The 16,428-nt window shown below is 41.1% G+C and overlaps 1 protein-coding gene across 1 annotated transcript in view; it reads right to left on the bottom strand.

Annotated features, from left to right (window-relative positions):
• C10H10orf67 (chromosome 10 C10orf67 homolog) overlaps positions 1-16,428 on the bottom strand; it is a 2,378,031-nt gene that overhangs the window by 1,074,978 nt on the left and 1,286,625 nt on the right. The window lies entirely within an intron of this gene.

Here is a 16,428-nt window from a genome sequence, read left to right as displayed (position 1 = left end):
GCGATATGATGTCCTCGGGGAATAGATTTTCATGTGAAGTTGGGTGTCATCAGCATACATGTGATACTGTATGTTGGAGGTTTTAAGAATTACAGACAGAGGTTCCAGGAAGAGGTTGAAGAGGGTGGGGGAGAGTGAGGATTCTTGGGGACGCCTAGTGTGCAGGGACTCGGGTTGGAGAGAGATTGGTTGGATTTGACTCTATGGGTTCGGTTGTCGAGGAAAGATGCAAACCATTTAAGGACCGTGCTAGAGAGTCCCATTCTGCGTTCCAGTAGGTAGAGAAGATTGTCGTATTTGACAGTGTCAAAAGCAGATGAGAGATCGAGCAGAATTAAAAGGCAGGTTTCATTTTGGTCGAGTACAGTGAGGGCGTCATCAAAGATGTGAGTGATGGCCGTTTCGGTCAAGAAGCTGGAATTGCTCAATGTGTTTGCGGAGTTGTTCATAAACACATTTCTCCAGAAGTTTCGTCACGGTCGGAATGTTTATGATTGGATGATAGTTGTTCAGGTCATCCGGGTCAGTCGAGGGTTTTTTAAGAATAGGGAGCACCAGGCCCGCCTTCAAGCAGTCCAGGATCTTACCTTGTAGAAGTGAAGCATTGATTATTTTGGACTAGAGTGGCACAAGTGAACCTATAATTTCTTTAAAGAAATTCGGGGAAAGGGGGTCATTGAAGTGGATTGAGGGTTTAAGGGTAGAGAGAATGTTGTGAATGGAAATGTCATTGTAGTTGGTTTCCGGTAGGGATCAATTAATTAGCAACAATGATCCAATGACTTTTCAATTGCCATTGTGAATGCTATTTCAATCAGCGTTAACAAGTCAATACTTTGTTTATTATGCTTTTATGACTGTTTTATATAGCAGCCGAATAAAGCTTTCCTTGACATCACTTGACATGCCCTCATCTTCTCATCCTCCACTGAGTATCTATACCCTTTGTATATCAATATATAATAAAATATTTCATACTAACACATATATACAAGGTTTATTTAAACAAATTAGAAAAACATTTACATGTGTCCAAGTTTCCTCAAGTAACTTATATTTTACACGTAAGAGGTAGTCCATTGTATAAAGTGGTAGGAGGGACCAAACCCCTTTTGACACCCTTCTAGTCACCACTTAAAAAAAGTTTATTTGGAGTCTTTTGTTCAAAGCTGTATTCCTCTGTCTCATAGTGTCATGGTATATGTGTCAGTATGAAATATTTTAATATATTGGTATACAAGATATCGCAACAATGAGCAATGGGTCTTGGGCTCCCCTCCTTATACCGATTTGGCAGACGAAGATTGTGTGTTCTAGGTTTGCTTCCTTGGAACTTGTTTGGGTTGGTTCCTTCAGTGTGCTGGCCAGCCACCTTCCAGGCCTGGCCATCTTATGCCATGAAGTTCTGCCCGAGAACAACTTCGGTTGGCTCTAATCAGTAAGGCTGAGCCGTAATCACTAAACAACAGAAAGAAAGTGCCAATACTGATAATCTCTTTATCATCTTATTCTAACACCCAAAGCAAAGACATCTTATCAAAGTTGGGTCATACTATTCAATAGCATTTTTATTTTAACAAAATCATTTGAAAAATACATTTATCTTAATCATATACTGTCAATAGAAGCAGAACATTTTTAATTACAAAGAAAATTAGGACACAAACGGTGAAGCATTAAAATCGAACATGCATTCCATACTCAATCATATCACAATCATTCCACAACCATTCATACATTCAAAACAAAACAAAAATACTGAGCCCTATTGAATATAAATAGACAAACGGGCTGAGTATTAGGTCTGCTACGTAATATACAATTATTTACATAGGATTATAAAGTAAGCTCATACGTCTGGATATAAATCAAGTTAGTCATAATAGTCAGGTAAAACAGTCAATCAAAATGAATAAAGAATTCAAAACCAATAGTGTAACAGTATATTGACACTAAGGGAAAACACAAAGAGCAGACACTAAGCATGAAAAGGCCTAGGCGTTTCAAATCCCTAAGGGTTGGGAGGGATTCTCATCAGGGCCAGGTCACTCTGCAAAAAAAGAGGCGAGAACTTTGTGTATATTTGTTTAAAAAGAATCTAACGAGTACTGTCCCACCCAGAGTCACCTCAGCTTACCACTATGGAGATTATCCAGAGATCGAGTAATAGATGTCACCAGTGTTCAACAAAAGAAGAAAATAGAAAGAATGTGTATCTAGGCTACCGCTCTGTATTTTAGTGTCATACCTGCAGTATAGTCATATTTACACAATTACCTTAGGTGTACAAGGGGTGTGTCCAAAAGTGTCTTTGTTAGGCAGAAAAATCTGGAAGGCCTGTAAAAAATGTAGGCTAATTAATGTCTGGAAAGTTTTTAAAAAAAACGGAAAGACCCTTAAGGTAAAATGCTTGAGCATTCTTCTTACCGGAAAATTTCGAGCAGCCACGTCGGGGGACGGGGGTCTGTAACGAATTCGGTCGGAAAATGATTTTCATCCAGCCTCTTGGGAGTAAAATGAAAGAAAAACGTGTCGGACAGTAGTTTCACACGTAGAAATTATCAATATGGATGATAAACGGAACCCTTGTAGGCTTACCTGCTGGTTCGATCCTCGTATCTGGCAAAGTTTACCGGCGTCTCTGATCGCAATGCAGGTGTGATTTACACATCAAAAAGCAAAAATATACAGGGACAAGTGACCAGGCATAGATTTCTAAAGTTTATATATCTCTGACAATTCATTGAGTCCCCTAACTGCTGTATCAAACTTTACGATTAGATAGGCTTCCCTTTTTGAAAGTTTTTGATCCAGATCCTCACCGCGCGGGTCTTTTTCAACGCGGGAGATGACAGTCCATTTAATGTCACCTATGAGATGTTTGTAGCGTCTCCAGTGATTCACCAAGTGTGCAGTCTCTACTCCATTTTTTATTCTAGATTTGTGTTGGGGGATTCTGTTGCGAACTTCTTGGTTTGTCTTTCCTATATATAGGAGCCCACAGGGGCAAACAATTCCATATACTACGAACTTAGACTTACAGTTACTGAAGGTTTCATGTTTCCATGAGATGCCACGATGTTGAAACAATGATCCTTCTATTGTTAGGTCGCAACATAAGCACGTGCCGCATTTGTGGTGGCCAACAATGAGGGCTAATCCCATCATTCGTCTTAGGGATGGTTGTTCTTCTTTTTTCATTCCTGCTCTTATTATGTGGTTTGCCACACTGTTCTCCTTTTTAAAGGCGAATAGCGGTGGGGCTGGTAAACTTTCATTAAAGTTTTTAATGAGATGCCAATTTTGGCCTATGATTTTTTTAAGGTTGTTGGCATTAGGACAATAAGTAGTTACACACACCTGCCGGTTGACCTTAGGTTTTAGTTTTTTGTTCAAGAAGACTATCTCGTGGTATCCATCTCACCCTTTTCATTGAATCGCGGACCAATTTTTTCGGGTAACCGCGATCACAAAGTTTGGATACAAGATTTTCGGCGTGGAATTTATAGTCCTCATTGGAAGAACAATTTCTACGAATTCATAGAAATTGGCCGAAAGGCAAACTTTCCTTTAAACTCTGCGATGGTTGCTGGAGAAGAGTAATGCCTTGTTGCGATCTGTGGGCTTTGTAAATAGAGATGTTACCAATTTACCATTCAATGGAAAGACTTCTACATCCAGAAAAGAGATCTTTTGAGCAATCCACCCATTTTATCCTCAGTCCCCCTAAGCACTTCGGCTACTTCACAGAACGAGTCTGATAGACTTCTAAGATTAAAAAAGAAGCAAATAAGAACTGACCTACACGGGCATTTCTTGCTAAAACATCTCCGCGAGGGTACCATTCCAGGAGGGCTTCAAATAAAAAATATTCCTGTTATATTTACTGAGGATCCTGTGTTTAAGAAGGGGTTCAGCTTCATTGAAACAAAGTGTAGTAGGGACCTTACTATTGAAGCAGCGGCTAGGATCTCTAAAATGGAACTTGAAGAAATCGTGAAATTAGAGGAAGAAATCAGTACCAACCAAACAATTACGGACTCAAAGGTTCTACTAGAAAAAGTAGATAAAGAAATTCAAGAATTCAAGGACTTCACTATAATACAAAAAACAAACCAATTTGAGAAAGTTAAAAAAAACTTTTCTATTGAAAACGTGTATCCTTTCCTCCAACCGGATTTCTATACTAAAACGGACTCTAGGCGATACCTCTCAGACAATCGAGGTAGATCTCGTAATAAGCTCATCACATTTTCGGACACTTCATCCTCAGGGGAAGATAGTGATACCAATAACAGCAGACAAAATAAAAACCGAAAATGGAACCAAATGCAACAGCCTCATGGTCAATCTTCAAACTCTTTTTTAGGAAGAGGCCAAACGAGCTTCAGGGGAAGGCAACGATACAATCAACCATGGGAAATGACCACCCGCCGCCAACACTGCAAAAATTAGCGGTATCCCCTATTTTCAATCTTTCCAACAGAGCCCTAACATCGGCCGAGGAAAGTATCTTGTCTAAAGGACTATCGTTTGTACCATCAACAAGAACCGACTTTGTCAAGATGAAGACCGAATTCATAGAGTTTTGCCGTAAATTACGCCTCACGATGTTCTTCTCAGAAAATCCTACCGCAGCACCATCCGAAGTTACAGGACTTCGAAAAAGATCAACTTTCTGCCCTCCAGGAAACAAAGTACCAAAGGAAATTGCAATTTTTGAAAGGACAGTTCTTTCTGCCATTTCCGAGATGGAAAAACAAAAAAAGTTAGTAAAATTCAATATTTCCAAAGATGAAACGAAGCCCTAACAACTTTAAGAAATGACAACAATCTATGCCTGGTCACTTGTCCCTGTATATTTTCGCTTTTTGATGTGTAAATCACACCTGCAGTGTCAATAGTTTTCATATAGATTAGCTTTTCAAAGCACATAACACCAAAATGTCTGTTGGCACTAAAGATCTATGCCGTCTCTTCAGGCCCAGGTATGCCTAGTAACATCTTAGGAACATATTACGTCCAGTGGGCAAAGTCGTTCTTCCCGAAGCCGGTGGGACACTTCTGGAACTATACGCATGCGCTATAGCATAGTATTTCCAACAAATAGTGAAGCCTCATTTCGACCGCTACTCTCTACGCATGTGCGAGAGATTAGTGCGATCAGAGACGCCGGTAAACCTTGCCAGATACGAGGATCGAACCAGCTGGTAAGCCTACAAGGGTTCCGTTTATCATCCATATTGATAATTTCTACGTGTAAAACTACTGTTTGACACGTTTTTCTTTCATTTTACTCACAAGAGGCTGGATGAAAATCATTTTCCGACCGAATACGTGATAGACCCCCGTCCCCCGACGTGGCTGCTCGAAATTGTCCGGTAAGAAGAATGCTCAAGCATTTTACCCTAAGGGTCTTTCCCTTTTTTAAAAAAACTATCCAGACATTAATTAGCCTACATTTTTAACAGGCCTTCCAGATTTTTCTGCCTAACAAAGACACTTTTGGACACACCCCTTGTGCACCTAAGGTAATTGAGTGAATATGACTATACTGCAGGTCTGACACTAAAATACAGAGCTGTAGCCTAGATACACATTCTTTCTATTTTCTTCTTTTGTTGAACACAGGTGACATCTATTACTCGATCTCTGGATAATCTCCATAGTGGTAAGCAGAGGTGACTCTGGGTGGGACAGAACTCGTAAGATTCTTTTTAAACAAATATACACAAAGTTCTCCCCTCTTTTTTTGCAGAGCGACCTGGCCCTGATGAGAATCCCTCCCAACCCTTAGGGATTTGAAACGCGTAGGCCCTTTCATGTTTAGTGTCTGCTCTTTGTGTTTTCCCTTAGTGTCAATATACTGTTACACTATTGGTTTTGAATTCTTTATTCATTTTGATTGACTGTTTTACCTGACTATTATGACGAACTTGATTTATATCCAGAAGTATGAGCTTACTTTATAATCCTATGTAAATAATTGTATATTACGTAGCAGATCTAATACTCAGCCCGTTTGTCTATTTATATTCAATAGGGCTCAGTATTTTTGTTTTGTTTTGAATGTATGAATGGTTGTGGAATGATTGTGATATGATTGAGTATGGAATGCATGTTCGATTTCAATGCTTCACTGTTTGTGTCCTAATGTTCTTTGTAATTAAAAATGTTCTGCTTCTATTGACAGTATATGATTAAGATAAATTTACTTTTCAAATGATTTTGTTAAAATAAAAATGCTTTTGAATAGTATGACTCAACTTTGATAAGATGTCTTTGCTTTGGGTGTTAGAATAAGAAGATAAATAGATTATCAGTATTGGCACTTTCTTTGTGTTGTTTAATGAAGTTCTGCCCAGCAAGACAGTTTCCATTGGAATAGCCCACCACAGTAGTACAAAGAGGTGTGAGCGGGCTGCAACCACCTATTTATGAATCCTCCTCACAGAGATCAGGAATGGAGACAAGAATTGGCGCTCTTCCCCAAACGACAGACACTGCAGGCCTCTCCACGAACAACCCTGCCATCTCTTAACAGGAGCTGTTGTCAGAGCCATTTACAGTCCAATGTATCAAGAAGGACCATGACAGTTCCAAAGAAAGTCTATCTCCTCTTTTCTCCCTGTAGTGTCTGGTGTTCCCTCTTCCCAGCTAGGAGATGCAATAGACATATCATTTCTATAAAAAGCAACCTCTACACCATCATGTACTGAGTTCAAGCCTTTGGGATTCAAAAAGGGACCCTGCCATCCTGCATTACTTGTGCACAGCACACCACCAGTCTTAGAACACACTCACATTTACAACACATGGGATGTCAGCATTCAGGGTTTCAGCTTCATCAAGAGCAGTTGAACTTAAGATGAATGGGACTATAAGAGTGCATTCATATCTCATAAGTAGAAAGTCGATTACTATAATTAGTTAAATATGTTATGCTGCTGCCACTACAATCCACACACGAAGCCTGCGATAAGGACAGAAGTCCACTCTCACTACGAGGCTGGGATTGGTGTGCCCCTATCAGTTCAGAACAAGTTCCAGAACTGATCATTGTCAACAACTGGGCCAAGGTCAAAGCATGCAAATGGAATTAGTGAGTGGCATGACTAAAAGATCAAAAATCATAATCACATGTATACGCAGCTCAGGCAGGCAGGGTAAGGGTCACCACTGTACATCATACAGGTAACATTTCCATCCCAACACAGCCCTGTCAGTCAATAGTGTACTCATTACCAGCAGCAATCTCAGCTTGGCACAAGGAAAAGTGTGATTCAACGGTCACCCCAAAGCATTCAAACGCCGACCTCAACGGAGTTCACTTGAGACTGGCTTTTCAAAAAAATATATACAACCCAATATTAAGGTTAAGTTCCTCAAGTATTCAACAGCCCAATGAAACCATCAGTTGGTCCATTTAAGTAATGGAAACTTGCCAAAATGGCATTGTATCAAGTATTTTTCAACTACTTCTGTGCCGCAGCTGCACTATCTAGTGCTGTGATTGGCTGCTGACGCAATGAATGAGAGTGCTGTGCTGTCCATCCATGCCCCTACAGATATGTGGACTAGTTGTCAAGCTGCAGACTTCATGTGCATCACTGCACACTGGGTCTTCTTCAAGGGATTATTCAAAGGCTAGCCGCTGGTGCTATTATTTCTGATGCTTTCTGAGGCATTCATTGACATGCAACAGTTTCAATATTCTCCAAGGAGAAAGCACACATTGCTTCAAACATCTTAGAAGAATTCTGTACTAACCCAGAGGGCTCAGCACTGGATTTGTTACCACTAACAATGGTAGTAATATTGTCAAAGCTATGGCATCTGGAGGATACTTCAAAGCCTATGTTTAGTTCACTGCACCAAACTAATTGTGCAGGATTTCCGAAAAAAACAAAAGTAGTATTCCACAACATGCTGGTTACCTGTCACATTATTTGCACACATTTCAGTAATTCCTTCAAGTTGAGAAGCAGTTGACGATCATTCAGAATGCTAACAGAGTCTCTGTGAAAGCCTTCATACAGGAGATACCTTAGAACCTTGACATGCTGCAATGTGGGTTTGAGCAATGCGGGTCTATAAATAACTATGTGCTACAAAGGAAAGGGGCAAAAACTGCCAACGCCATTACAGTGGGGGTTGACAATTGAGGCTAATACATTACATGATCAAAATGCAAGGTCTTTTGACATTTTTGACACATGAATTCAGGAAGGAAGGCATGACGCCTTGTTCTTCTTCTGGTGGCTGGATCTTTGCCACCCGTTTTAGAATGGAGCATTTATCAATATTGAATTTCACACTACTTTTTATGTTCAGAGATAAGAGTTTAGATGCATTTAGAATGCTTTCTTTATCTTTTTAAGTTTAGTGGTTTGAGTTTTAATCTCTTTATTCAAGTCCTAATTAGTTAAATCTGTTTACAGATTCTAATACATCCTCACCTATCAGAACCCATGAAGCGTTCTTTAGAAAAGAGTGAGAATTTTAAGGAGCCTTTAGAAATAGTATTCAGAAATTAGTCGAACCTCTCATGAAGAGTAGTTCTGGAAAACTCGTCCTAGTCTTCTCTCAATCAGGAGTAAGTCACAGCAATAGCTTTAGTCTTAAAGTGAATTTAGAAAACACCATCTACAGAAGCTCACAGTGTAAAGAGGTAGAAGGTTAGTCACAGAGCAATTAGCCTGGACCAGTTTGATCAGCATAAAGCTCTCAGCGTGTCTCTAAGGAAAGGGTGGTGGAAGAGATTCCGAAGTCCCCTAACTAGGAACATGTATAAGAAACACAAAAAGTATGCAACGTTCTTCTTCTTTGCTATGTCATCTTCAACCAATGGTGAACAGATCATCTGATGGTCTGTTGCATCCTTCTTCATTCCCACAGTAATGTACTAAAACAGCTAACATTACCTGCACACGGCATACTAAGTTGCAATTGCCTATGTAGATTAGTTTTCAACATTGAGTTCCCACGAGAACCTAGCAGCTTACTCTATTAGCTATTCAGAACTCCACTACATGACAATGAACTACTCGAAAGCAGAAACATTCTAGTTGCAACTTCTACATATTTGCCACATTAGCTTCACATTTCTCTGCACATACTTTGTGTTTGAATATACTGTTAGTTGTTCATCATTAAAAACAAGTGGCAACTAAAATGTACCCTAGAGCAATGAGACTATGTAGCTTAGGAAGCACAGAAAACATTTATCTGAAACAGCACATTGTATGAGGATGGCATGTTTTTTAAGGCTAACGTGAATGATTTATTTAATACTACACCGAGCTACATTCTGCTAAAATGCGTATTTATTTAAGATCCTTAAAAGAAAGGAAATACAGAGAATAGAGTATGAATGATGCATAGCTTAACTTGACAAAGAAATTACAATAGAAATGGATGCTTACTACAACAAAAATATCAGGTTAAATTTGTTACATGTTAATTTGCACATTTAGAGAAATGTACATTTTAGTTTTTCTGTTTCTTTGAACATACTCGTGTTGATGTTTTACAAGCTAGCAGCATTATTCAAGCTACATTTTCTTGCTTTATCAAGGTTCAGAAAGCTGATGAAGCAATGTCAATTCCATCAGAAATTATGAAAAAATATGAATAAATCAAATTATCTGACTGACTGAGCAGAGCTCATTGTGACTGCATTCACACCCGACGTGCAGTAGAAATCTGAAATATGGTGGCCCAGGCTGGGAAAGGTGTAGGCTGTGATTTGCTCTGATTTCCTGAATTTTGGATCTTTTATAATGATGTAAATTGGGTACTCTTGTGATCATGTTAATGCTTTCTGTGCATGAGTAACACTCTACTGCTCACTAGGTCTACCAGTTCCACGATAGGTATGATACAATAATGTGAATCTATTAAATATACCATATTTGAGAATTACATACCCTTCATGCTTTTGAGATCTACAACATATCGCATTTGAAAATACCCAATACTTAGAATTTACCAAGCACAATCACAAGCCAGGTCCACCTTGGATGATGGCAAGGTGTTCTGGATGGAATGGGGGATTTAGGTCAAATCAATTACCAAGAGCAAGCTGGACACAGTATTAGGCTGAGCCCGGCATGGTCATGGGGAAAATGGCCTGGGCATAAAGAATAGCAGACAGCAACACCCTGCACCTAGAGTACTCTGGGCATGATCAAGTGCAGGGGTCAGGGTGAAGCGATGTCTTGAGCCCACAGTGAGGTGGGCAGTTCTGAAGACCTATGCTCTAGGTTAAAATTGAGTGCTCAAACTAACCTAATTTACATTCCTCCCAGGCCCAAGAACATCTTTAGTTTTTTAGTGACCCATTGGCTTATTATGCCCTCAAATGTTACTATTTTTTATTTCTTGAAGAATTCAATTTCCACCATAACAATTAGAAAGACTCCACAAGTCTAAAGTTGCAAATAGTCACTGTTACACCCGCAATGCCGATCACACTCTTGATAGTATATTCATCAATATTATATTGATGATGATTGATTCTAGTGAACCCCTCCTATGGTCCTACCACTTTCTAATGCTATTTTCTGTTACATTTGATGTTAGTCTCTCAACTTTCTCTAACCCAGCTAGATCTAAATTTAGAGCTTGGGAAATATTTAACTGCAGGAGTTTAATTAACTATCTACAGTTACCAGATATAAAATACTCAGAAGGTATCAACATGGCTGTCACCCAGTGTGACACCGCCATTACTGAGATGTTAAATATTATAGCCCCCCTGCAAACTTCTAGACTAGCAAAGCAGACAGAAATCTTTATAATTGTTAAAGAATTAGCCATCCATCTGCTTCTGCTCAGATGATGGTTTATCAATTGTTCTTCACTATCAATTTATTTTAAAGTAGAAATAGAAAAACGTATTCTAAATCTGATATTCAACCCACTCGAGTGTCTCCAATTCAATTTATATGAGCCTTTTCTTAACTTGGACAGAAATCTATCTTTGTCTGATGCAATAACCATCAGATATGGAACATGTCATGCGAGGTATCATATCCAGTTCCCCCCAAAGATTCTTTCCCTTACCATAACGAAATTACTTGAGCAATGCATCAATACACAGCTTTGCAACTATATTGAAAAATGTCAGCTCCTCGACCTTTACCAGTCTAGTTTCAGAGCAGGTCACAGCACTGAATCAGCTCTAACCCACATAGTTGATGACGCCTTGAAATCCCTTGATCAAAATGTCCCCTGGTTTCTGATCCTGCTTGACCTGTCGTCAACATTTGACACTAATAAACATGAAAACCTGATTGCTATTCTTCAACACAGGATGGGATTATCAGGACCTGTCTTAAATTGATATGCTTCTTTCTCACATAATGTACCCAAAGAATCAAACTTAACCAATCACTTGCGACCCATACCCAAGTCACGATTGGAGCACCTCAAGGTTCTGCACTCTCTCCAACACTCTTCAACCTTTTTATGGAACCTCTTTCCAATATTCTGAACGAATCCAACATTCAATACCATATGTATGTTAGTGACACGCAACTTTATCTGAAGATCTCCTCTCTTGAAGATATAAAAACGTAAAGATGCGCTTTAGAAAACACAGCCGTGGCAAACACATAATCATCTGTTGCTAAACTCCCTGAAAACAGAATTCCTTCTGATTTCCCCCTGCAACGACTTGGCTCCTATCCAAGATTGGATCAAACTACTCTCTCATCTCAACTGCACCCCGCATGTTGTTGACTCTGCTAGATCTTTAGGCATCACCCTGGACACACACCTAAACATGCAAGCTCGCATTAGTGCCACTGTTAGGGGTGCCAATCATCAGCTCAGCACCCTAAGGAAGGTCAAGCCATTCTTGCCTCCGGAGGACTTCCAGACAGCTGTCTAATACCTAGTTATCTCATGCTTGTAATATGGGTTGGTGACACTTGCAGGCCTTACGAAAGCAAGTCTAGCTCCGCTTAACCTTTTCGGTGCTCATGACGAGCTGAGCTCGTCATGAGCCACGGCGCTCCCGTGCTCCTGACGAGCTCAGCTCGTCTTGGCCCGTGGAACGCTCAGGTGCGGGGAGAATTCCCCTGCTGTGCTGAGCGTTCCACGGGAGCCAATGCACCTGTGACGAGCTGAGCTCGTCATGAGCACAGGAGCGCCGTAGCTCATGACGAGCTCAGCTCGTCATGAGCATGGGAGCGCTGTGCGCTCCCCCCTCCGCCCCAGCACAGCCATTACAACGTAAGTATAGGTAAGTATATCATTTTATTTAACCTTTTTGTTAATTTCAAAAATATTAAAAATAAATATAATAACTAAATTAAAGTAATTTTATATATATAGTTTGGGTTTTGGGGTACAGGGGTATTTTTAGGGTTCAGGGTTGGGTTTGGGTTTTAGGGTACAGGGGTATTTTTAGGGTTCAGGGTTGGGTTTGAGTTTTGAGGTACAGGGGTATTTTTAGGGTTCAGGGTTGGGTTTGGATTTTGGGGTACAGGGGTATTTTTAGGTTTCAGGGCTAGTTTTGGGTTATGGGGTACAGGGGTATTTTTAAGGTTCAGGGTTGGGTTTGGGTTTTGGGGTACAAGGGTATTTTTAGGTTTCAGGGTTAGGGTTTTTGGGTACAGGGGTATTTTTAGGGTTCAGGGTTGGGTTTGGGTTTTGGGGTACAGGGGTATTTTTAGGGTTCAGGGTTGGGTTTGGGTTTTGGGGTACAGGGGTATTTTTAGGGTTCAGGGTTGGGTTTGGGTTTTGGGTTTTGGGGTACAGGGGTACTTTTAGGTTTTAGGGCTAGTTTTGGGTTATGAGGTACAGGGGTATTTTTAGGGTTCAGGGTTGGGTTTGGGTTTTGGGGTACAGAGGTAATTTTAGGTTTCAGGGTTGGGTTTGGGTTTTGGGGTACAGGGGTATTTTTAGGTTTCAGGGCTAGGTTTGGGTTTTGGGGTACAGGGGTATTTTTAGGGTTCAGGGTTGGGTTTCCGTTTTGGGGTCCAGGGGTATTTTTAGGGTTCAGGGTTGGGGTTGGGTTTTGGGGTACAGGGGTATTTTTAGGTTTCAGGGCTAGGTTTGGGTTTTGGGGTACAGGGGTATTTTTAAGGTTCAGGGTTGGGTTTGGGTTTTGGGGTACAGGGGTATTTTTAGGGTTCAGGGTTGGGTTTGGGTTTTGGGGTACAGGGGTATTTTTAGGTTTCAGGGCTAGGTTTGGGTTTTGGGGTTTTGGGGTACAGGGGTATTTTTAGGGTTCAGGGCTGGGTTTGGGTTAGGGTTTTGGGGAACAGGGGTATTTTTAGGGTTCAGGGCTGGGTTTGGGTTTTGGGTTTTGGGGAACAGGGATATTTTTAGGGTTCAGGGCTGGGTTTCGGTTTTGGGGAACAGGGGTATTTTTAGGGTTTTGGGGAACTGGGGTATTTTTTGTGTTCAGTTTAAAAATAATTAATTTAAATTAATTAAAAAAATAATTATTTAAAAATAATTTAATTTATTTAATTAATTAAATTGTAATAAATTACATTTTTTAATAAAATATTATACTTACCTATACTTACGTTGTAATGGCATGCGTTGTAATAGCATCTGCTATGTAATGTCATGCGTTGTAAAGGCATTCGTTGTAAATGTATCTGCGTTGTAAAAATTGCGTTGTAACGGTGTGCGTTGTAAAAGTTTGCGATGTAACGTCATACATCCGTCAGTAGGGTTAGCCCCGGGAAACGTTACCCCATAGGTTAGGGCATCACCAAGTGTCATTCCCAACCACTAGCTTGTGTCAAGCATTAATGTGGCATCACCAGGCACCCATTCCAGAATATTCTGGGAACTGTGAAAGTTCAGAAGAGGCCTGAACCTGCTGTTTGAGGTCTGAGAACAGCCCAGAAGGCTAGACCTGCTCTTCCTCTTGTACTCAGGACAAATAAGCAGACTGCAAGGATAATTAAGCTGACCTCCTGTTCAAGCAAACAGGGACACAATAGGCTACAAGAGGCTGTTTACTGCAACTGCCCAGATGATCAGTGGTAAATGTACCTGGACAGGAATCTCCTGTTGTCTTCTGCCTGCCACCCTGTGAGTCTCTAAGAGTCTCCCCTGAGGTCTGGACGGTAGGGTGTGGGCGGCTTTAGATACACCCTCCTATGGTGGATTGGGACTTCAATCAACCAATCAATTAAATGTATTCAGCTGGTAAACCAGCCATTAAAGCACAAGTTATAAAACATACAATTAAATACAATTGTGTTACTGAAAACATATAAAAACACATATAAAATAAATACTAAAAAAATACAATGTACAATTATAGAGACCAGAAGAACGGTCCTCAGCCGTATACAGGGCACACCCGCAAAATGTAACATTCTTTTTGTGTATAAAGCTAGCCTATGCCTCTTCCTAGTGACTAAAGCACTTTTAATAAAGTTGAACACTTCATAAAAATGTGAGGGGTGTCTAATTTCTGCAGAAGAACAAGGGATGTCTTATAATGTAACAATTAGCAGCGAGGAGCACTGGGACCAGAAAGCGCTTCCTGTGTGTACTGTATAATGTACAGGACAACAAAGTGCAGAGTGCTTTGTTTTGTTTCATAATCGTAAGGACAATTCAGGAGGTTGGTAAACCAAGTACCCTGAATAGGGGATGCTACAAGAACATTGTTGGACCTGGCATTTCTTGGCATGATTACCCCAGACTTTTTGCCTCTACCTCCTCTATTTTTGATGCTGTGATGGATTGCGCTTGACTGGCTTAGATGCTTTGGGCAATTTGTCACTGCTGATCAGCGTTAAAGTGCAAGTGCTCCCTGTGTAAAGTGTAATGGTAACTGGCTGTACATGATTGGTATGTTTACCTTACTAGTCCCTAGTAAAGTGCACCACGTTTGCCAGGGCTGGTAATGCAAATGCTACTAGTGGGCCTGCAGCACTAATTGTGCAACCCACACAAGTAGCCCTAAAGAGAGAACTCAGGCCTGCAACTTCAGTGCCTGCAAACCATTTGATAAACTGCCTTGTTGTCCTGACAAGTGCACCCACTTGTCAGGCCTTACCCCTCCCTTGTTATGCACACCAGACACCCCTATGGTAGGCCCAAGGTACCCCCCTTAGGCAAGGTGCAAGTGTATGTGAAAGGTAGGACATGTACTAAGGTGTGCACTATGTCCTAACAGGGAAAAACTGCCACATTCGTTTTTCACTATTGCAAGGCCATCTTGCCCATAAGACAGAATGGGGGGGGGGGGGGTGTAATATGCTTCTAGCCTATCTTCCAAAAGGCTTAAGATGGAGAGGTGAGGGTTAGTGTGCCTGAACTCACAATTTAATAACACATCTTTTTGTGAAGGCGTTTTTTTAATTGTGTGTTTAGAAACCACGCTTTTAGAAGCGGCTGGATTATTTTTTCTAACAATTCTGTGTGTCTCTGCCTGTTTGTGGCTTGACTGTCTGGATTTGTATGTGATAGGTTCTGGGAAGTGTCTTGACCCAGGGGAGGAGGTAAGACAGCAACAGGCTGACCTGCATCTTCTGGAGTGTAGGGGGAGGAGTAGCCTCTGGAGGTGAAGAGGCCAGGACTGCTGCCATAAAACAATGGCTCCATCTCCTGCTGAGTGATTAAGTATCCAGACCCCCACTATCAAAGGAAGAAGGTGTAACTAGCAGGGAGACACCCAGAACTGGTTTTGACAGGAGTCAGTGCCCACTGAACACAAAGACTTCAAAGACATTTAGGGTTATAACTATGAGAGCTGAAGTCCCTGAACGTTGGACTGATCAAGACTGAAAAGGATTGAAATACTTCGCGGTCAAGAGGAACCTCTGCTAAAGGAAGAACAGCTGAAGAGACGGACTGACCCTTGCTGTGTGTTCTGGGGATGGCCAGCAGTTTGCTGATTTAACTAAGGAAAGGCTAAGGGACTTTGCTCTGTGCTGTGTCCCCCTGCTTGAAAATACTTTGCTGTGTGTTGTGTCCTGATGTAACTTGTCCCCAAGGGCCCAAGGAGAGCTGGCTCCCTGTTGTGGAAACTCAGGAACATAACAGTTTCCAAGTGTGTCTCAACAACGCTGTGAGCATTTGCTTTTTGCAGCCTGAGACCTTTGTATGAACTGCCCCATGGTCATGTACACCCGGAGTCCAAGTGAGACTCAGCAACAATGTGTGCAGGTGCTTTGTGCAGCCTGAGATCTTCGTGAGGATTGTCGTGTGATTGTGTGCACCTGGAGTCCAAGGGAGTCTCAGCAATGCTGTGTGCATGTGCTTAGTGCACCCTGAGACCTTCGTGAGGATTATCCTGTGATCGTGTGTACCCAGAGTTCAAGGGAGTCTCCGCTACGCTGTGTGCGTGTGCTTCGTGCAGCCTGATACCTTCATGAGTATTGTCCTGTGATTGTGTGCACCCGGAGTCCAAGTGAGTCTTATTGATGCTGTGTGCGTGTGCTT

The sequence above is a fragment of the Lissotriton vulgaris genome, chromosome 10, assembly GCF_964263255.1.
Source record: "Lissotriton vulgaris chromosome 10, aLisVul1.2, whole genome shotgun sequence".
Classification (NCBI taxonomy): Eukaryota; Metazoa; Chordata; class Amphibia; order Caudata; family Salamandridae; genus Lissotriton; species Lissotriton vulgaris.
Note: the sequence above shows the minus strand (reverse complement) of the source record. Positions and strands in the feature narration are given on the sequence as shown.